We start from the raw sequence: 22,385 nt of genomic DNA, 5'->3' as shown, positions 1-22,385 counted from the left end.
GCTGTAAGCATTTACACAATATTTAATATTTTCATGGTAGATGCTGTAAGCATTCAAAGATATTCAATTTTTTCATGGTAGATGCTGTAAGCATTTACACGATATTCAATATTTTCATGGTAGATGCTGTAAGCATTCAAACGATATTCAATATTTTCATGGTAGATGCTGTAAGCATTTACACGATATTTAATATTTTCATGGTAGATGCTGAAAGCATTCAAACGATATTCAATATTTTCATGGTAGATGCTGTAAGCATTCAAACGATATTCAATATTTTCATGGTAGATGCTGTAAGCATTTACACAATATTTAATGTTTTCATGGTAGATGCTGTAAGCATTTACACAATATTCAATATTTTCATGGTAGATGCTGTAAGCATTTACACAATATTTAATGTTTTCATGGTAGATGCTGTAAGCATTTACACAATATTCAATATTTTCATGGTAGATGCTGTAAGCATTTACACAATATTCAATATTTTCATGGTAGATGCTGTAAGCATTTACACAATATTTAATGTTTTCATGGTAGATGCTGTAAGCATTTACACAATATTCAATATTTTCATGGTAGATGCTGTAAGCATTTACACAATATTCAATATTTTCATGGTAGATGCTGTAAGCATTTACACAATATTTAATGTTTCATGGTAGATGCTGTAAGCATTTACACAATATTCAATATTTTCATGGTAGATGCTGTAAGCATTTACACAATATTTAATATTTTCATGGTAGATGCTGTAAGCATTCAAACAATATCTAATATTTTCATGGTAGATGCTGTAAGCATTCAAAGATATTCAATTTTTTCATGGTAGATGCTGTAAGCATTCACACAATATCTAATATTTTCATGGTAGATGCTGTAAGCATTCACATGATATTCAATATTTTCATGGTAGATGCTGTAAGCATTCACACGATATTTAATATTTTCATGGTAGATGCTGTAAGCATTCAAACAATATTTAATACTTTCATGGTAGATGCTGTAAGCATTCAAACAATATTTAATATTTTCATGGTAGATGCTGTAAGCATTCACATGATATTCAATATTTTCATGGTAGATGCTGTAAGCATTTACACGATATTCAATATTTTCATGGTAGATGCTGTAAGCATTTACACAATATTTAATTTTTTCATGGTAGATGCTGTAAGCATTTACACTATTTTATCTACAATTTTTGATTGATATTTGTGTAAATACTTTGAGCATTCACAGCATGTACTCTTGCAAATTTTTTCCATACTACTGTTGTAAACCCCGCACAGGAATTTTCTGTGAATTCTTACAATAGTAAATATAATACTAAAGATGCCATGAACTTTTTGTAAAGAATAGCATTAGCCAGTGCTTGCCAGAATAGTATCAATAATATCATTGTATAGAGGAATATATGCTGTCAAAGATGGCAGCACTTGTACCAATAACTTTGTAAAATTCTGTTGAATCTGTTAAGCACTTAAGAAGCTTTTACAGCAAATGTTTCTGTGAACAAATAATTTTAAATTCTGCCTACAATTGTTACTCTGAATACATTTTTTTTTTAGCTGAACTTGTGCTTGTGCTGTGGGCTTTGCATTAAAGTTAAATATTTCTACTTGACAGTTGGGCATTATTGTCTGGATTTCCATACTGTTGTGGTGTTGTTACTACAGGTAATCGTATCGAGGAGATGCATTTTTGAAGGGGAGAGGATAATGGCTTACATAGTCCAAGGATTGGTGAACGATGGGTGTTAGTTGGGAGGACTGGAGAGGTGCAGAGACAATAGCCAGGTGTGAATGTAAGGACTAGAATAAAGCACAAAACTGCAAGATCTCATAAGATTACAGCTTTATTTGGCATAACCATGCGAGTATACCACAGCAGATGACAGTATTTTATGTGAGTTGTTGGGCTGGGGTAGACAGACTGGAGAAGGTGATTTTCTTATGGAACCATGATGTGGCCATGACAGCGAGAAAGGGAGCAGGCTCAAAGCACAGACACAGTGACAGACACAGTGACAGACAGGGAGGCGGGACACAAAGGTAAGGGTGAACACAAAGCAAATACTACATAAGAAAACCTTTTTTACATGTTATTCTTTTTTTATTCTCATTTCATTCCTCACAAAAAAAATCTGGAGTATGGGATAAAACAGATGTTTTGACCATTTATAGTAAACAAACTGACCCCTCACTTACTTTGACGGGTACACTGAGTTTTTTTGTAGTTGTACCACAGGAGTGATAAATTTGGTGTTTTTCAGGTTCACTATATAGTTAATTCAACTCATGAAATCTAATAAAGAAATGCTAATGAGAATCTTTTGAAGGCTACTGGTGGCCCTAAAATGACTAGTGAATATATGGGAATTTGAAAATGGACCTAACAAATGATGTAAAAATCTATTGGACTTTAAAAATCAGTAATTCCTCCCCCTCAATTAAATTATTAACTCTGAAGTGAAATAATTAAAATAGTTGTTTTTTCAAGTTCATGGATGTATTTCATATGTTTCTATGATATCTAGAAAGTAGGGCCCTCAAAAGGATAGCAAATATAGGAGGTCTTAAGAAGGTAACAAATACAAGAATGTGTGTGTGTGTGTGTGTGTGTGTGTGTGTGTGTGTGTGTGTGTGTGTGTGTGTGTCTGTGTGTGTGTGTAGGATTTGCCACTGCTGAGTGTCTCCATCTGGAAACAGTCAGTTTTGGTCTTCTGTTTTTACTGGGGCTGTGTAAGTTGTGTAAATAGTCACAAAACACAAAGAAGCACATAGGCACATATACGCCCATACACATACGAAGATCCACACGTAAGCTCAGAGACATTGTGTACACACAGACAGATTCTGTTTCCCTTTGTCGTCTGGGGGAAACCTGCAGACGGACACCGTGATCGAACGGAGCAGCTGAGCTCTTAAAATAGAAGATCTAAAAAAAAAAAAAAAACAGTCAGGAGGGCGAGACGAGACATCTGGAGATGAGAGACAAGACAAGAGGCGGGGAGATAGAACGACAAGACAGTTAATTTAACCTGGAAGCTCTGCTGGAGATCCGCTGTGCTGGCTTGAGAGGAGCTGAGTGCTTGTCTCAAGAGTGACTGAAGACAGATCATTTGTGCCAGAGATGTTTGCGTTCGGGAGTCTGGGATTGTTTGGACTGGCCCCTGGAAGTTGACAATTACAATAATCTGTCGAGAACACCCTGAGTTGACTGTCTCTGACGTCACAAAACAAGTCTCTCTTGCTGAATTATCAACGGATGTATTTTCCTCTTAAAACAAAAGGGGACAGGGTTCTAAACACAGGTAAAGTACTGAATTATAGTAAAGATCAAGACGCTCATCTCCCTCACAGTGTTCAACAAATAGGTCCTGAATCCAAAATAAATGTCCAACACAAGAAAAAAGATAAGGACAGTACTCTAAATTCTACTTTTAAATGCCTAGCTATGAGTTAAGCACATCCCCAGTAAAATGACGCATAGATTGGTATTAGGAAGTGGGTAGCCTGGAAAATTCTTGGCAGTAATATAGCTAAGTTGTCATCTGGTCACCCTTAGAGGAATGTATTACAATCTCTCAGCACACTCACAGAAAGCACCTCGCACAGAGTGCATTTAATTTATACTCACTCACGCCCTTTCAGCAGAATGACATCTCAATGGTTGACATTAAAGAATGGGAAAGATTCCATCTTCTTCTTTGAATGGAATTCAAAATCTTATTACTGGGCTTTAATCATACCCACCAACAGTAGTGGCAAACTTGAACCATTGGAAAAAAAAAATAGGATGCAAAGTCCATAAGCCTTCATGGATTTTCACATCATCTCCATACAATCCTCATGCTGTTCCTGAATCCACAATGCCTTTACAGGTCTCCTGATGGCAAAGAGGATCATTCTCTCTTTTTCTTATTAATGTACGTATTTCATCTGATTGCAGTGAAAATAATGATCGTGTTCCAATGCGTCCTGTAAGACTTGAAACGGGGCTGAGACTGCGTATGAAACTGCACCTTTCATATTTATACTGTGGAGGACACTGAAGACAATGTTTCACCCAAAGCAGCTGTCATATCTTTTCTTAGAATATGAAACATCCTCTTTAATATTGATTGCCATCCATCAAAATGGGCAATTTGTTGACCGTGATCAATCCAATCATTCTGCTGTCAGTGAAACGTTCAAATATGTCAAACAATAATGGCGGCGGGAGCAACGCATACACTAGGCGTCAGATTAGTTCAGACAGGTAAGAAGAAAAGCACATTTCACATATGCATGTTGCGCTTTCTGACACATTATCACGCTTGCATACACACAATAGTGACAGTAACACAAACAACATATAATATAGTGTCAAATCTGCTCTTGTACAATGTAAACTCCTGGATTTTCCATTACAACACATTTGCTCCGGCACACTGGGAGTAATCCTACAACTGGTGTGTAGCTGTAATAACTTTGCTGACAGTAATAGCTGATTTTGCTCCCTGTGCAGCGGGGTTAAATCTGAGGCTTAAGCTAACACACAATGGCTCTCCGCAGAACCCCCGAAACCTTGAGCCTCCGTCTTACACAAAGCGCACACACACACACACACACACACACACACACATACACGTATACAGACACACATAGACAGCTCGCATCCTCGCACAGTTAGTCAGCCAGCCTTCCTCCACAGTCCGTTAAATGGGTATTAATGCTACTTTCCCCTGCAAGCCTCACCTAGCACATTTCCATTTTTCGCTCTTCCATCTACCTCAGTCTCCTGACCTTTGCTTGATCAACTACAGACACTTTATACACTTATTTGTCTTTTTCTTGTTTCAGTGTCTCTTTTGAACACCAAACACCCACTATGACAAACTCCCCCCCCCCCCAAACTCCCCCCCCCCCTCCTTCCCAGCAAGATAAATTCTGCTAAATGGACAATGACTGTTTGAAGCTTCGCGTTGGAAAGCATGTAATTTATTGTAATTGGTATGGACATTATTAGTGTGACCAGGCCATTACAATTATTATAATTGTTATTATTTTTTTTGACGAGAAGCTCCAGCAGGCGACTATTGATGCCCACATTATGTCAGCAGCCATGTTTCATACTGTGTCGACATTTTCAGCGACACAGGGTCTTATTACATTACTGTTTTGTCCTTGGCAGGCGTAATTGCTCTTGCTTTTTTTTTTTCCCTCACCCTCTTCTTTTCTCTTTCTACATTGTGTTCCCGTACCTTGCACCTTGAAATGTAGGGACTTAGCTAACAGTATTGTAACAGTTTGTTCTTTCCCTTGCTCTGTGTGTGTAAGTGTGTGTGTGCCTGAGAGTCCTGTCTCAGCATAATTGGACAAAGAACTTCGTATAATTGTGGACTTTCCAACATGAGGGGGATTAGTTCTGCTGTGGGGCCCTGATGTTTCATTTAGTCGGATTGATGAGAACTTTTCCTCACACTGAGACAAGCTATGCTATCACAGTGCACTTAAGGGCTGTGGGGACATTTGTCAGGACTAAGTGTGTCACTTGCATTTCTTTGAGTACAGTACATTTAAATGATTTAATTTCAAAGTTAGTGACACAATATCCCCTTTTCTTTATTGGTGTTTGACTCACAGTAACACAGAATCCTGAGACATATCTTGTACACATCAACAGATTAAACTAAATTAGCTAATCTAGCTAACATCTCTTTTTTTAATTTTATAGCTTGGAAACATTTGTTGCTGCATTCAAAAAAACTAATAGATGACGGAATTTTCTTAATAAGAGTTGAAGATGACGGCTTGCTATCTTCGAAGTATGGAGCAAAAAAGCAGTCTTTTATGTTAGCTTAGCATAAAGACTGAAACTTGGAATAACAGCTCTGCGGTTTTAGGAGGAGTTTCAAGTGGCTGCACTGATGACTGTATAAAACATGGACATAGTCTCAATGACATTACCCATTGTTCTTTGAGTTGTAGTTTTGAAGCCCATCAATGGTGATTGCCATTTTGCCTCAAGTGGAGAGTCAAGGAATTGCAGTTTTTGGCACTTCTGCAATGGCTTCATTTTTTCAACACTAGAGGTTGCTGCTTGTGGTGCCCTCAACACAGCCACAGGTTACTTTTTTGTATGCTTCCTGTGGAATGATAGCGTGTACAGCCATTGGATAGTGTGAGGAGCCACCATGCATTGTGGGCTGGTTGAGTGACGAGTGAGCTCCATTATCATATTTGTTAAGTTAAAATTACACAAATTTACTAAGTTACTAATGCACACAAAAAAAACCTTTTAACCATATTTTCAATCAAGCGTCGTGAATGAACAGTATGGTCTTTTAACATCATCGCCAATATGTCATACAGACCATGGATTTATATCCCGTTTACCTTGTAAAATACTCGAAGTATCCTCTTTCAACTTTGTCAGACATACTTAAAACTAGATCATTGCAAGGAACAGTCTGATTTTTTGCAGGGCTTTTTTTTTTTATTATTCGGATTTTGAACCATTTTTTAAATGGCTAAAGAAACCTTTTTTGACTTTTTTGACTTTCTGACACAGTCACTCTGGGTGTTCTTCCTGGCTTCCAGTACAGTAGTTATGCTAAGCTTAGCTAATCGCTTGCCAGCTAGATTTATATTTATCACAGAGATGAGAGTGCTATTGATGCTCTTCGTGTAACTCCAGGCAGGGAAGTGAATAACCTTATTTCCTGAAATGTCGAACTACTTCTTTAAAACCGCTGTGCGCATAACACAGTCCGTCCTTGGCTTTAAAGCTACAGATAAAAGTGCAAGTTCATTTACTTGGTTTCTCTATGCTGCTGCCAGCTCAGCTGTCTATCAAACACATGCATCGGCCCTCCCACTCAGGGGCTCGGAGGCTAAGGGAGGATTTCTGATGTATCTCCAAAAGCCTTTGCCAAATCTAGATTTGGCATTGACAACGATGTCTGACTCTAAAAAGGCTAACTTTTGATTCTAGGATTTATGCATTTCATGAATGCTGATTCTCCTTGATTATCTGAGAATGTTAAAACACTTAAATCGTGGTTATTTAATCGTTCAACTTTTTTTAAATTCATAATTATTTTTCATGATCTTTAGTGAGAAGAAAGTACAACTAGATGGGCTATATCTTGGAGAACTTCAAAACCATGTTCTTAGTTTTGCATGAATGTTATGCTTTTTATTTTACTTAGTTCATTGCTGGAACAAACTAAATAATTCCATAAAGTCACCTCCAGGACCCTGATACCCTTTTCTTTCTATTTAACACTTGCACAGCTTCACAAAGCATTAACCTCTTTGGCATGCAAAAACACTGCAACGTTTAAAGTTCTATTTAGTGTCTTTTGCAAGGGAGGTGCTGAGGAAGAGAAGGGCTGAAGAAAATGTTTGTTCCAGTTGAAGAGCCCCGTGGGTGTCAAACTTTCTCCTAGTGAGTTTGACCTTCTGTCTCTTGTTTAAAGTATCACATCTAAATACATCTGACCATCTCCGGCAATAGTAAAATATCCTCTGCACCTAACTCTTAGTTGGAACCTACTTAACCTTTCCAAGCTGTGAAAACTATGAGTTTTGGAAGTGAAAAAGTATTCCAAAACTGAAGATGTGAGTGCTAGAGGAGGGAGGCGGTATAGATGCAGTGGACACAGTGTTTATTTTTGAACAGATATCCTTTGATCTGGAAAAAAAAACATAAATATTGATCTTCTTCCAAGTCCTAGTCCAGAGGAGATCGTGAGGCCAACAACATCTTTGAACTGTGAGCAGTGCTGGCTCGAGCCTCTAGGGGGCCCCGGGCAAGATTTTATTCTCGACTCTTTCTCGAAATCACATCTTTTACATTTGAGTGAAGTGAAGAACTCCTGACTTGGACTACTGAATAGTCATATTTATCTCTTCTTAAAGAAGAATGCATCTCAGTAAGACATATTTCCAAATACGCCATCCCACAAAACATTGCAAGCTTCCTTTATTATTTTCCCAAAACAGAAATCAGAGGCAGATTATTTTTCTTTCTTTCTTTGTTACATTGTTCTCAATTTTCAAGCCTCTTGTCAACAACCGAGAGGCTGCATTATCGTACCATCTGCCGGAGATTGGTACTCGGCGGACTATAAGCTCCATTACCCAAGACGGGTGATTAGTGGGAAATCAACTCCTTTTTTTTTCTGCAACAGATCTGTGTCAAATTATTTGGTGTTTTTCTGGGTTTACTGAGTTAAATGCTAATAGGAATATTATTTATTTTTGCATCATCCAAATAACAGCACTCTACACACCATTCAACATAGTGGTAGAATCGATTCAGAATGACGGGAAGTGGGCCATGTATCAGAGTGAAACATAAGTCAGAATATTGGTGAAAGGCAAAATATGAGGTATGTAGCACTAGATCCCATAGACTGTATTAAAGAAGGGAAGGTATCCACTGTGCTGTCACAAATTGGTCTTGGAAATTTGATTTTAAAGTAGGGATAATTCAATTTAAGTTTTCCTCCCAATACTGATTCTGATACCAACTGATATCCTAATTGTTGGCTGACACCAAGTTCCCCCTCTTGTACTTACAGGCTATGTGGAAATGGTGGTAATAAACACGATTATGTGATCAATTTCAATGGTATACATCTCCGAGATGATTTGTTTGTTATGTTTGTCTTTGTAGGCCATGAAAGTCGTTCCTTCGGTTTCGAAAGGCTGTTGTTTCTCGCTCAGTTGCAACAACACTTTGTCAGTATACTGCAAGAAACAGCTTTCCTGAATGAACCGGGATGTCTCTCTCCCCCAACGTGGTGGCAAAGATAAAGTTTGTAGAGGGAGGGGTTCACTTGAAAAAAAAAAAACCCTGAATGAAACAAGATTGAGCCTCTGAGAGAAAAATAATCTATCTGAAGGACGCACCATTATGCCCATGTGAACACAAAGTGGAAATGAACAAATCCAGAATGAGTTAAAGTTTACTCTCTTTTCAGGAAGTCCTTATCAATCAATCAATCATTATTTCTAAAACACCTATTTATAACAAGTGTTATCTGGAGACGCTTTACAAAAGAGCATATGGGATAATATTCAGGAAGGATTTCTCCTTTATATTCCTCGCGTTCCTGTTGTCCACACTTCCTTGCTGCTGAGGTGGAGGTTGGAGCAGGCCGTGCATGAATGAGGACGGCGGTGGTTGTGGGGATGACACAGTCCTATGGTGGTGGCTGAGCGCCGAGTGGTGGTTGAGGTCCGACATGGTCCGAAGGTGGTGGCTTGGCGTCAGTCAATATATTTATGTATGCAATATTTGATTTTTTTTTGCTACATTAATATCCAGAATGTTGCATATTATCCCAGTAAGAGTAACCCTTCCTTCCATGCTAGTCCACTACTTCCTGTTAAGATACCATATAAATAACAGCTTGTCATAGACTGTCTCAACAAAGGCTTTGTAATAGTACAGAACAAGCTGTCTTTCTGGATCTGACAGATTGGGCTCGAGGTGATGCCCCTCTTGTCTGATACACCCAACCTACGCATTAATCAAGCCCCAGCATCACTGTACTGTTATGCTCACCTCATTCTCTTTTCTACTCTTATCTGTCACATCTTATTCCTTGCTAACATGAAAAGCACACAGCCCCGTCTTCAACTCTTCACATGGCCTGAGGCTACTCTTCAGATATGCCAGCAAATACCCAAACACCAAGGAAGCTTGGGTCTCTGTTTCCCTTCGGCCCTTATTTTGAAATGCAAAGGCGTGTGCTGTGTTTGCCCAACAATTGATTTCAAGCTTGTTGGTGCTGTTCACAGTGGGACCTGTTGAATCTACCCAGACACGCAGGAGCTGTGAAAACCAGCAAAACACCATCTGATCCCTTCAAAAAATGTTTCACATTTAGAACGAAGGTTATGAAAACGCACAATTCTGGCAAGTTGTTACACTGCAAGTGCTTTCAACTTTCATTGGATTGCCTTTCAACCACACGCAAACCCAAATCTTGTCTGCCTATCCTCCCCTCGTGTAACTGCCGAAACAGGAAACGTAATATCCTCTGTGATACCATTCAGAGGACTGGTGGATTACAGTACATCACTGGATTAGGGCCATCTCCCTCCACGACATCTGCTTTACTATAAAGGCTGCTGGAGATTATAGTAGAAGACACATGCTCCGTTACAAACACATGGGCACAAGATGTAATCTCATCAAGTGATTAGAATCTGTGTTTTCCCTCAATGCAATCCAAAAGAGGAGAACAAAGTTGGGAGAAAAAAGGAGCGGATATTGTCAAAGAGAAAACGCTGCGATGGCAAAAGACTGTCTGTGTGTTGTGTTTATTTGGATTTGGAGGGCCAGACTGGGGTTTTTTTTCTGCCTTTTAATTAAATGCCACCTCTCAGATGCTTTACTACACACATATGGGCTGTGTGTTTGTGGTCACACTGCGCCTCATAATCTCTCCGCAGGGGGCAGACAAATGGAATGGCATTAAAGTTTCTATCCAAATCACAGTCACACAAAAAAAACACATGTTCATGTTCTGTTGCTGATCATTTGTAGTGTTACGGTAGTTTTGGATTAGTCTGGCCAACTTCTTAAAAATACATGACACTTTTCCATCCAATGAAGTTCATTGGAGTTGGTGTGTCAAGTCAAATTCAATTCATTTGAAAGTAAAACCTTTGCTTTCATGATCAAAAGTGTAATGCATATCAAACTATAATCCCTGACGTTTCATTATTTCCTGAAACTATACGTGTTGGAAGCTTAGGAGGGCAGTCGCTCAGTCCTAAGGGACCTGGGTTGCGAACCGCAGGATCCCCCTCGCAAGTACAGACCAAGTATGGAATTGGATGTGGGAGCTCCAAAGGTGCAGAGGACTGCTGAGTAAGGCATCGAGCACACAACTGCTCAGGGGGACCAGTTCCTATGCAGCCCCCCTCACTCTGACTTCTCTTCATTAATGCATGTCTTTAGACCCGGTGTGCGTATCCCAGCAATGACACTTGCCATTTCCCTTGTATCAACATTAAATTATATGAACCCAATACTTTGAATAGAAAAGATCAAATCTGAAATTATTGCGTTAGATAAAAAAGCATTTGCAAAAATAAATAAAAATGGCATCACAACAAAGTTCAAAAGAGTCCATTGCTCATTTTCATTGTGTTGAACTTCATTTTTTATTCTCTGGCAGTTATTTTGCCTTCACAATTGCACGTACTTTGTTGCAATTAGGAATCTTTTTGCAAACACGTACTTAAGATGTGGTTGCACCTCACAGTGGATCATAGTTTAAAGAGCAAATGATTGAAAAGGTTGAACCTAGGGAGTATATTTTTGGGGGGATTTGGATAAACTGGCCAAAATTTTAGTCTTGTAAATGACATGATTCCTGCTATATAAAAAAAATATCCACCCTTTTTTATTTTACCACGTTGAAATCACAATACTGTCAAATCCTACAGTTTAATAACCGTTGCAATCAGCTCTCTCTCCATCTCTACAGCAGATCAGTAATAATGCAGGTGAGCCTGTCTGTCTTTATAACAATCATACATTTAGTCATAGCATGCATGCACACACACACAAACACACACACACACCATCTCTGAAAGACACACAAACATACGCAGTGAGAACATGTTACTCCCCACCATCCACCGCTAATTAGCAGCTAATTATCTAGGCAAGTGTAAACAATCTCAGCAGATGGCAAAAAGTGTGGCATTAGCCCTAATGACCTTGAGCGGTGTGAGACCGCAGGCTTCCATTCAGGAGCAGCCTCTCTCGTTACGATATGCTGCATTCTCATTAAGTAACACACACACACAACTGCATACACAGACACACACACACACACACACACACACACACACCTCAAGTCAAGGTTAGGATCCAACCATTGTTATTAAGCTCAAAATGTGTTTTTTTGTTTTGTTTCTCGTATACAAGGTTTCACTTCTCAGTTTTCTCATTTGCATGTTGTTACTTTAGGGTCATTGTTTTGGTTTAAAATGGGTCATGAATTAATTTTACATTTTCAGTGACCGTCTGCGCAAACACAGACACAATGATGTATTATGTTTTATGCATCACATATAGTGATTCTGTCCTAGTAGCCGGCTGTTTATTTGGTTGCTGGTTGCGTATCAGGAGCTGGAGTGGCTGCAATGAGAGCTATTAAGCAGAGTTGTGAATTTACAAGAGTTCATGTATACTTTTTGGCGCCCCCTGTGGACATAATGGCACTCCTCGTCTCTTTGTATTTTCTCTTGAACATGTCTAAGTTGTGTTTTTTTTTTAAACAAAAAATCTCATCCTGCTGTCTTTTCAGTCAATTTTACCCTAATTAAAAATCTTTACTATAATAAATTCTGTTGATCGGCTTGACTGACACCTACCCTGTGGCAGCAGCTTAAGTAATTCAAATTAACAATGAAGAAATAATCAATGTTGATGCTGATGGTCTTGTTTGCTCTAGTAGGTCATATGAAGGCATCAGTTTTAAATTTAGCCTCTGTCATAACCAGTCAAAAACTCTTCACAGGAGCTTTAAGTCCGCTGTGTCTAACTCATTGAAAACATGTTTTTATAAAAAGCAACATTAGTTGTCTACTTTGTGACTGTGGACTCAAAAGACTTTTAGGTAATCATTGAAAAAAAGGAAGGCTTTTCTCTCTGGTTATGTATATGTATGTGTAATGTAGGCATTAAAACGATAGAAAACAAAATAAAGACAATTTGAGGAAAATGCTATACTGCATTCAGCCTAAATGTTCTCCTGGATGCCCACACAACAGTCCTCGTGCAAGGCTTCACAATAAACATCCCCGTTTTATTAAGTAGTTTGCAGAGGCCCTCAACATGGTGTACCATCCACATGAGTGCCCAAGAGGCTGAGTGTACAGGACAAGGCTGCAGTGACTGGAATAATACATGAGACATGAGTACACATGCAATTAAGGAACAGTTGATATCAAGGCTGCTGATCTAAAATCTTTTTCATTGCTTCTCTTCCTGGTAAATGGAGCCTATTGTTGTCTAATGAAAACTTTCACTCCACTTGTAACTAATCTCAGAGCAGCGCCCCAAAAAATAGATAGATTCCAGATTGCACATTTACTCATATGTTTCATGCAACATTTTGTTTGCCATTTCTTGCCATGCCTGTTGAAATATAGCTGTCATAATGCACACTAATGCTTTTTGTAGCACATCTGTAATCCTCCAATCAGAACTGCTTTGTTTTAAATTATCAAAAGAAAAAAAGAAAATGACAGGAAGAACAAATTAGACATTTCTGTCCCTCGATCCAGACATGCCCAACCTGAAAAATTATAATAATAGCATATATATAAAACACGTAAAATATAACATTACATGTTTAATGCATATGGACCTGCAATTCTAAGGGAGAGCTGAACGCCCTCTTGCCTAAGTAAGTGAAATAAAAATATTGGCATTTAGTCGCTAAATGGAACAAAGTAATGGAGTGAAAAGAGAAGATGAGGAGAGGGAGAGCAACAATGAAAGCGAAAGCAAGAAGGCTGCTTTGTGTGACCCCCATCTGGGACATAAATGGCAAAGGCAAACGGCCTTTGGTATCTTGCTTTTGAAGAATCTTAGCCCTTCATCTCGCCCCGCTCGCACAGCCCGGCAAAGGCCATTCTGACCTTTTTTCGTACAATGACAACACTCTTCTATGCAGAACAATGCACCACGTTTCTTTTTTTTTCTTTTTCTTTTGTGCTCAGATCTGCATTATAAAAGAAGCCCAGTGCAGCAGGTATAATAACACGACAGGGAAGGGCTAATTGGAGCAAGGACGCTAGTTTTCTTGCTGGTAGATGTGAATGGACAGGTAGAGGGCACGGTGAAAAAGAGAGCTTCTCTTAAATAGAGGCATAGTTTGTGCTGAAGAATGACTTGACTTTAATTGCTTTTGGATCTCTGAAGGCCAAAAGAAACCAAATAGCATAAGGGAAAAACATGGCACCACTTTACAAAAAAAACCCTCTGATAAACAAGCTTGGGCGCGTACCAGTGAAAAGTTTCGATCAAATCAGAAAAAACTCCAAACTAAAGAAAATTTGGGGCGTACGACCAATACTAACATTTTAACTGATTGAGAACGGGGCCAATAAAGAACACAAAATGAAAACACATCATGGTAATAACCTTCCACGACAATGGTAGGTAGAGGGACACAAGTCTTTGGCATGAAAATGGCGGTTCTTTTCTCAATAATTAAATTATGGGCCATATATATATTAGCAGAACAGTATATTTCTTCTGTGATAAACACACAATACTGCACTCCAAATACTGAAGTTCGAGCTGCTATTAGGCTCAAGGTCCCTGAGGTTCTCCAAGCCTCCGCTGAGTATCCATTTTGCTTTTACTCCACAACAAAAAAAAATCTGTTTCCTGCACTCCCATTGCGGCACTTTGTTGCAGGCAGCTATACTTTGGTATTACCAAGCAACAATAGTTTGGCTATTCAAAAAGCACTTCAAAAACTCCTGAAAGGTGACATTATTCTTCATAGCAGCCAAAGAAGAGAGTGATTTAGTGATATGATGGTGCGTTCATGTTTTTCTTTTTTAACATACTGTAGGAATAAAGCAGATAGCGCCGCATGCAAGTATGCTTTACGTAATATATAATGTACATCTATGCGTTCTTGCATGAATGAGGATGTAAAAAGCAGCTGATGGGGTGTCAATCACGGGTGCTTCGCTTGTCAGGTCGGTGCTGCCGGTGAGGGACGGCTCTGACCTTCAGCGGTGACAAGGGAGCAAGGCAGCACATTTAGACTACACTCCCTGCTCTCTCTCGTTACCGTCCTCATGCTGTTCATAGGCGACAAGCCACACCCACCTCCTTTCAATATCCACAGTTCAATGTCACCTGATGACGGTATTGTCAAATGTACAAACTGGGGGGAAAAAAGGGAGCAACCAAGCATGGCATCCTCCTCCATGCATGAATTTAGCAGGTGACAGTAGTAAGCGAAATGGTAGAAAAATAACTCAAGCTCGGACTCTATCTGACCACTTATCAATCGGTGCATGAGCATCAAATTCATATGAAGAGGGGAAGTAAGGTGTTCTGTAATATTGTCATCCAAATTGTTCATTGTAAACAAACAAAAGCCTTTATTTTACATTATGCAAATGTTGAGTCTCCCTCTTCTAATTTATTTGACACTTTCAGCTCTTATTTGGTAAAACTTGTTTCCAACTTTTATGATCATTGGCCCATGTATTTGTGACAGTGTGTATGTTCCTATTAGACCCCTTCAGTGTTAAAGCATAGATTCTTCTTCAGATACTATGACTTGGTGTTGACTTAGAGTTTCAATAAAATGGCAATCAGAGTTCTATTTCATTTTGAATGAGAAACTGAACGCTGGGGAAGGACTTGCCGTAGATATAAAATGGCATTTACAGCTAATAGTGTAGAGCTGGGTTCCATCCACTCATGGAAAAAAACATCACAGACATGATGATACTTCGTCTGATAAATAGGCAGACTGAAATGGTGGTGGAATTGAAACTCTTACTGGAGAGGGAGTGGCAGGAAACCAAGAATCAGCAAGAACAGGATGCTAACTGAAGCTTGTAAGGACAAATGCCAAAATTATTATCACTCTGAAGGGACCTAAATACTTAGACAGGTGTTTCGTTAGGTGCAAAATGTGTATACTTCCCAAGGAAGATTTTTTAAGTTTCCAGACATCTTAAAAACTCCATCCAGGAAGAATACCTACAAAATAATTGTTGGTCATTATTGAGTAATTGTTGAGTCAGTGACTGGCATATGGGTGATACAAAAGCGAGGTACATGATAAAAAACAACATTAACAACTGTTTTCATCTTATGGTAACTTGGTTAAAGATTTATTTTTTGTCTTCTTATGCCTTTATTAGGGAGACAGGACAGTGGATAGAGTCACAAGTTGGGGAGGGCGAGAGTGTGGAATGACATGCAGAGCTAAGAGAAAACAAACCGTAGACTTAATTAACCTTTTTTGCTTGTCCTTTACCAGCATATATTGTCATGGTAACCAAAGGTGCTTTGGATCTGAATTGAAAGGTGTATGTTGAAGGTGATGAAGCTGAATGAGGAGGGTAACTGAAAGGTGACTTAAACATAGAGGTAATAGGATGGATAGCTGTAGAGACAGAACGGTAAAAGCCAACAAATGAAGGAGCAACTTAAGAGCGAGGGCAACGGGTCACTCGGAGAAAATGGAGAGCGAGTTTAGGATGGGTAAAGGACGGGTGAAGCCCCACATTGCGAGACGAGGGCGTGATCTTCCTGTAGACGGTGATGAGCGCTGGACCCCTGATGGATGGTCCAACCTCGGCCCTCTGTGCGGTGTCATTAGGCAGAGAGGTTTGCAGGACTTGTCTGAATGCAGCGAGCAGTGCCACAGCCCATTCATCACCAGGCTGCTGTGTCTGCTGAAGCCATCAAGAAAAAAAAGAAGTTCCATTGCTGTGTATTCTGGAGCTACACGTACAATCTATAAGTCACAACCTCCAGCAGCAGCCTTGAATAACTTTAATGTGGGACATGTGCTAAGAGGAGGTTTTATGCCGTCTAGTGACAGCTGTTGCCAGAGGTTTTATGATTTGGGTCGTCTGTTCGTCCAATCCTTGTAAATGCAATATCTCAGAAACTCATTGATATAATCTGTTCAAATTTGGTATAAATGTACACATTGCCTCAAAGACAAACGGATTAGATTTTTCTGTTCAACGGTCAAAGGGAAAGGTCAATGTCAGCATTCTTTTAAATTAACTTTTTCTGCCCATTTGCCAGGTATTACACAATGGCACCCAATCATAATGACCAAGAAAACCTGTTGCTGCTCGTTATTCCCATTATGCTCTTTAGAATCTGGTATCTCAGGAACCCCATGAGGAAATGGTGTCAAATTTGGCAAAAATACCCACCTCGACTCAAAGATAAACTGATTAGAATTACATAGTCACAGTTGGAGGTCACTTTCATTGATCTCTCAAACAATGTTTTTGGCAATAAGTCAAGAAATTATATGTCAGTTATAAAACATTATTCTTACATTCTCATATCTTAAAATGAAGATGTGACGACAATTTTTATCCAAAAGCTCAAAGGTACATTTAACTGTAACATCCTGATGCTGTGCGAATTCCATCCTATTTGTGAAGGGTGACATCTCAGGATGCCTGGCAGTAATAGTTTCAAAACTTGAATAATAATGACCTTGGGTGGAATATATGTGATTGGTCGAAAGTTCACTGCGACCTCACATCCAGCCACTTGAACCCATTATTTCTGCATGAACTGGAGGGACTGTTATTTTTGTATTTTGTTTTCTGCTGGTCTGTTGCAATTACGTCATCCATGATTGATTATTGGACAATTTCCTCTTCCTGAAAACCACGCATACACTTTGGTATGCTCCCACAAGAAGGGGTTCATTGACAATGGCATGCTCAGAAGAGAAACTAAGAGAGACTCTCTAGTCAAATATCCCCCCTGTAAGTACTTCAAGTGTGATCTTTCTCTTTGTATTGAATTGTAATGACTTAATTTAGCTGTTTTCAATATGAACATCTAATTACATTATTCTAAGGGAAACACTGATGGATGAAAACTGTTTGGCTGAGGCCTAAACCTTTGATGCTGTATTTCTACCTCATTGATATCACCACACCGTTGAGACTTGCTTGTGTGTTTCTATTGGCAGTGTGTGTTGGGGTTTATGTTTCTGTGTAGCACCAAAAATCTCACATTCATAGCTATGACTGTCATTTGGATTTAGCGAGTTTCCACAGATATCCACACATTAGGATGCAGTGCTTCACACACTCACAGTCCTTTCATACACTCAGTGATACCCAAACTGGCCTCCAGCTCCAGCTTTATCTCCACTCTTTTACTCTGGTATGAATTAGATAATACTATACTGCACAGACGGAGCACACGAGGGCAAACTCATTTTCTCATTGCAGGGCCTGCTTAACTGGTCCGACGGTAGCTTCATATGAAAAAGAAAAGGCACATGTGTGTGAAAATCTTTTTTTTCCATTTGTTGGTGATGGGAGTTAACCCTCAAGGGGCGGCAGAGGAAATCTGGGATTTTACGGGCTCATGAAAGATTAGAATCCTGATAGATTATACGTTGTTTTGTTACTCGCTAAATCCTTGCAGCACAGTTCCCCCTAGGAGTTACGTAAATCAAAACCCTTTATTTCCAATTTTGACAGAACATTGAATTGTATATATGTTTTGAAAAATATGTGAAAAATAGTTTAAGGCAAGGCAAGAAATAAAACAAAATTGGCCACATAGTGAAATAAATATTGGCTCCAGATTGGTCAGCGTAGGTGTGTGTGAGGTATTGTCAGCCTTGGTGTGTATGAGGTATTGTCTGGACTGCTGGGACATAATAAAGTGTGATGGAAAATGGCTGCTGTAATCTGGAGTGCATCTTACTTTTATCGAATGGAAAAACCCATTTTTTTATTCAACAGAGTTGTAGCGGAGAGTGGCTGGCAAAGAGCAGTGGAGTGGCTGAGGGTGTGTTTTGAGTGTCCACTTTTCAGACAGATGCTCATCAAACAATTGCAGACATGGTTACGGGAGGTGGAGGCAAACCTGTCAATCACAGCCAAGCCAATACACCTCCATTTGAGGAAGCTGTCAGTCACCTGAGAGGTGCATTAATGGCAGGGTTGTCACCAGAGATGGAGCGAGAAAGACTGGACAGGTGGAGACGAGAAGGAAGGAAAATGAATTGGTGTACTGAAAAGAGAGGAGCTGCGACTTCCTGAAGACTCATCCTTAAATTGTTACCTACAGCGGTTGGAGATCGTTACTTCATGGCCGTGGGGTATATCATTGACAAAGATACCAAAAATACAACCATACAATTCAGTGTGTTTGTTTGCTATACTTATGGTGTAGTTTTATGTTTATTTACATATTATTTTAGAGGACATTCTGTTCCTTTTTGTGGGATGCATGTTAGCCTAGCTTAGCAGAAAGACTGGAAACAGGGGGTAACGTCTGTCCTGTCACTGCTTAAACGTCCCAAAATCTGCCCAGCAGGCCAAGAATTTCACTTTTTTTATTTTATTTAATTTCAGTCAGCAAATACGATGCTACAGTGGGTTTAAAGGTTAGCTTAGCTTAGCTTAGCACAAATAGAGGAAGCAGTTAATGCAGCGTGACAAAAAATTATCTTTTAGGATGCCAGTGGAGGCTCTGGGGAAAAAAAACGGGCTTTTAAAATGCGGTATCTCGTTCCTGATGTTAGGGGAACAAACAGACAATGTCCTGGTTGGGTTTTGTTTGTGCTGATGGACCTTACCTTCCGCTACTGGTGGTCAGCATAGACAGTTTCTGAGGCTGGATAGTATTTTATTCAAATCATTTAATTTTCAAATCTTGTACAATGTTGTGTTGAATACATTAAAAGAGGATCTTAGCTTTAGTGTGTCGACCAACATGGCTGCAGCTTACATTTGATCAGGCAGATGTCTTCTTCAAAGGCTGTTGTTGGGATGTGGTTTGATTTACTTTTCTGCTCAAAGCATGTTAGACAAAAAGCAACCCAAAAGAAACTCAGTTCAGGTAAAACCTTTCTATCAAACCAATTTCTGCTTGTTGACAGAAAGTAAGAAAATAAAGACTTACCACATCTGACCTTAGACTCATCTCTCTGTTTCTTTCCCACCACAAATAGTCCGTACTGCTTCTTTTTTGTTTCTTTTTGTTGCGAAAAAACCCCCTCAACACTAAATCTTCATTATACACATTTTCACACCAACTTCAAAGTCTTTGGAGCTGAGCTGTAGAATCAAGTTGTTTAAGATGAACTTCGAATGGTTTGTGCTTTGCAAAGTTCAAACCAGGTTTGACGTAAAGCCAGACACACCAACACACACTCACACACACTCACACACAAACAAAGTGTGTTTCTCATCTGGTTCGTCTTCTTCCCAAACCTCTTATCCTTTAAAGATCTTCGCACTGTTTTTTGATAGCATCCTCAGTCTAGATAAAGGCTTTTTCAAAAAGTGTTCATCTGCACAAAAACCTGTAAACTGTCACGTACACACCCTGGTGATATTCCCTCTGAGGTTGTTTCGCCTCATTCTGTGTACGCTGGCATCAGTAAAAAGCATCTCTACTGACTACAGCGTGTCCAATGTTTCTTATCTCCATCAGACCTAATTTTGGTCCTTCCAACTACTTTAAGTACACAATGGGCCAGCCCAGTTTTTTGTTGTGTTTTGATATTCATGACAATGAGAGTACGTGTGACTGGGGGAACGATGGGTAAAATGTGACCGTTTAAACTTAGAGGGAAAAGAGAGGAATATTTTTTACAGTTAAAATTTGAATACGTCAACTGCCCTTGTCTCAGATTAATGTACAAATGACTTTCTACAACAGCCTTACTCTGTCTTGTATAGGATATTGTGGCTTATTTTGGCTTTTAGCTAGCTTGTATGCACAGTAGCTTCTGTTCAGCTAATGGTACATAAGCTTGCTTGAAGCACTTTGTATCCACCTTGGCATAAAAGTTGTGTCCTATTTTTCTACATTTTGGATTGTCAACAATAGCCATTCATTTTTATATTACACAGCGTAAAGCTTCCTGCTCCTTATGCACTGCTTACTGTCCACTGCCTGTGAGCCTCCATAGCAAAAAATATCCAGTCCTAATACCCATCCAATAAAGCTTCTGGCTTAAGAGTTTCTGTGTGCAGTGATGTAAATAAAACCCTTGTTTTTCCCCTAACCTAATCCTTGGACTTCATTATGCAGTTTAGCATTTAGAGAATGGTTTTCTACCTTTAGCCTTATCGTGACTCTCCAACCCACTCTTTTCTTTCTTTTCACACCTCTTTTTCTGTGCTATATCCATTTTCTTTCCCTTTATGGCCTGGATGTACTTGCACAATACACTGTGGCCGGATCACATATAATACCTTAATTGAAAGCTCATTAATGGAAGATCGTGGCTTTTCTGAATGTCCACATTGGGTTTTTTATTCAGAGGCCATATAAAGTACCAGGAGCAGAACACAAAAGGTATAAACATTGACCCCTGCAGGACTCCAGAAGGGCTTTTGTGCCAATATTTAAAACCCCCTGACTAATAGGGATAACTCTTCTAATCAGGGAAGAACATACTATTTCTTAGCCATTGATTTAGTTTAAAACAGGGTGGAAAAACATGATGTGATATCCACAAGCTTTTTGTCTACCTTACAACTTTACTCTTGAACCTTCCCGCTGCTCCATTTTCAAGCTACAAACATTTAAAAATAGGTACTCACTGGAAGCAATCAGAGGGGAAAGAAAAGCAAGTGGGTAAACCAACCATGATAACAGTGAGAGAACACGGCAGGAGGTCAAAGAAAAAAAAAGGTGTAGCTGAAGGTAAGAAGGAGCTAATTTGCTTGCGGAGCAGTGAAACCAGCCCCATCCATTCTCTGGGCTTTATTAAGACGTGCCCTTCATTAGAGGAGTACAAAGGGGACAGAACAGTGATCACATTCATGCCTGGAAGGTGGAGCAGAGGGCTTCCGAATGTGTATGAGTGTGTGTGTGTGTTTGTGTGTGTCACAAGGGGAGGTATAGGTGGTGGGAGGGGGTCTCCTTGTTTATATGTATATGCCTTTGTCGCAGCGTGATTGTCAGAGGATGAGCAGAAAGGCGCCAACAGAGACAGGGATGAGATGGATGAGGTGGGCGACGTGTGCGTGCATGCAGTTCTGTTTGTGTAGCGACTTTGTCAAGATCCCAGCGGTGCATCACGTGGGTGTGTGTGTGTGTGTGCGCAGAAGAAACAAACATTCACCTGTGAAACCTTTTGTGTGTATTAAAACATGCATGCCTGCTCATATTATTATTATGTACACAATACCCACATGGATGCACATATACTCCTATTCAAATGGGAAAATACTCTATTTAAATACGCTTTTAGTCTATTTTAAAAGCTCCTGAGAAAAACCTTTTGTCCAGTTTCTGGCATCCCCTGTGGACATATTGCAACTTCTTATTTGATGTGGAAAAAATTCTCTTTCTGCAAGGTACAGAAAGTCTGAAACCATAACTAGAGGTATTAAAGATGAATGTAGAAAAGGACAAGCTTCTCAATGATGGTCTTGTTTGCTATTGTCGGTCATAAAGAGGCATCACTATCGATTTGGGTCTGTTTCAAAACTAGATATAAACAACTCAGAGTATTAATATGCATTGGCCAACTCAAAGGGCAGCATGGTCTGTAGCAAAAAGAACAAGACATCACTCAGTTGAGCACATTAAGTGCACCACAGTCACATTAGTAATCATAAATGTGCAACCAATGGTAA

General features: G+C 39.4%; 1 protein-coding gene across 6 annotated transcripts in view; it reads left to right on the top strand.

Annotated features, from left to right (window-relative positions):
* Nucleotides 1–22,385, top strand: part of sdk2b (sidekick cell adhesion molecule 2b) — a 318,687-nt gene that overhangs the window by 183,008 nt on the left and 113,294 nt on the right. The window lies entirely within an intron of this gene.

Source organism: Labrus bergylta, chromosome 21 (genome assembly GCF_963930695.1).
Source record: "Labrus bergylta chromosome 21, fLabBer1.1, whole genome shotgun sequence".
Taxonomy (NCBI): domain Eukaryota; kingdom Metazoa; phylum Chordata; class Actinopteri; order Labriformes; family Labridae; genus Labrus; species Labrus bergylta.
The sequence above is the reverse complement of the archived record's forward strand: the minus strand, read 5'-3'. Positions and strand labels throughout refer to the sequence as shown.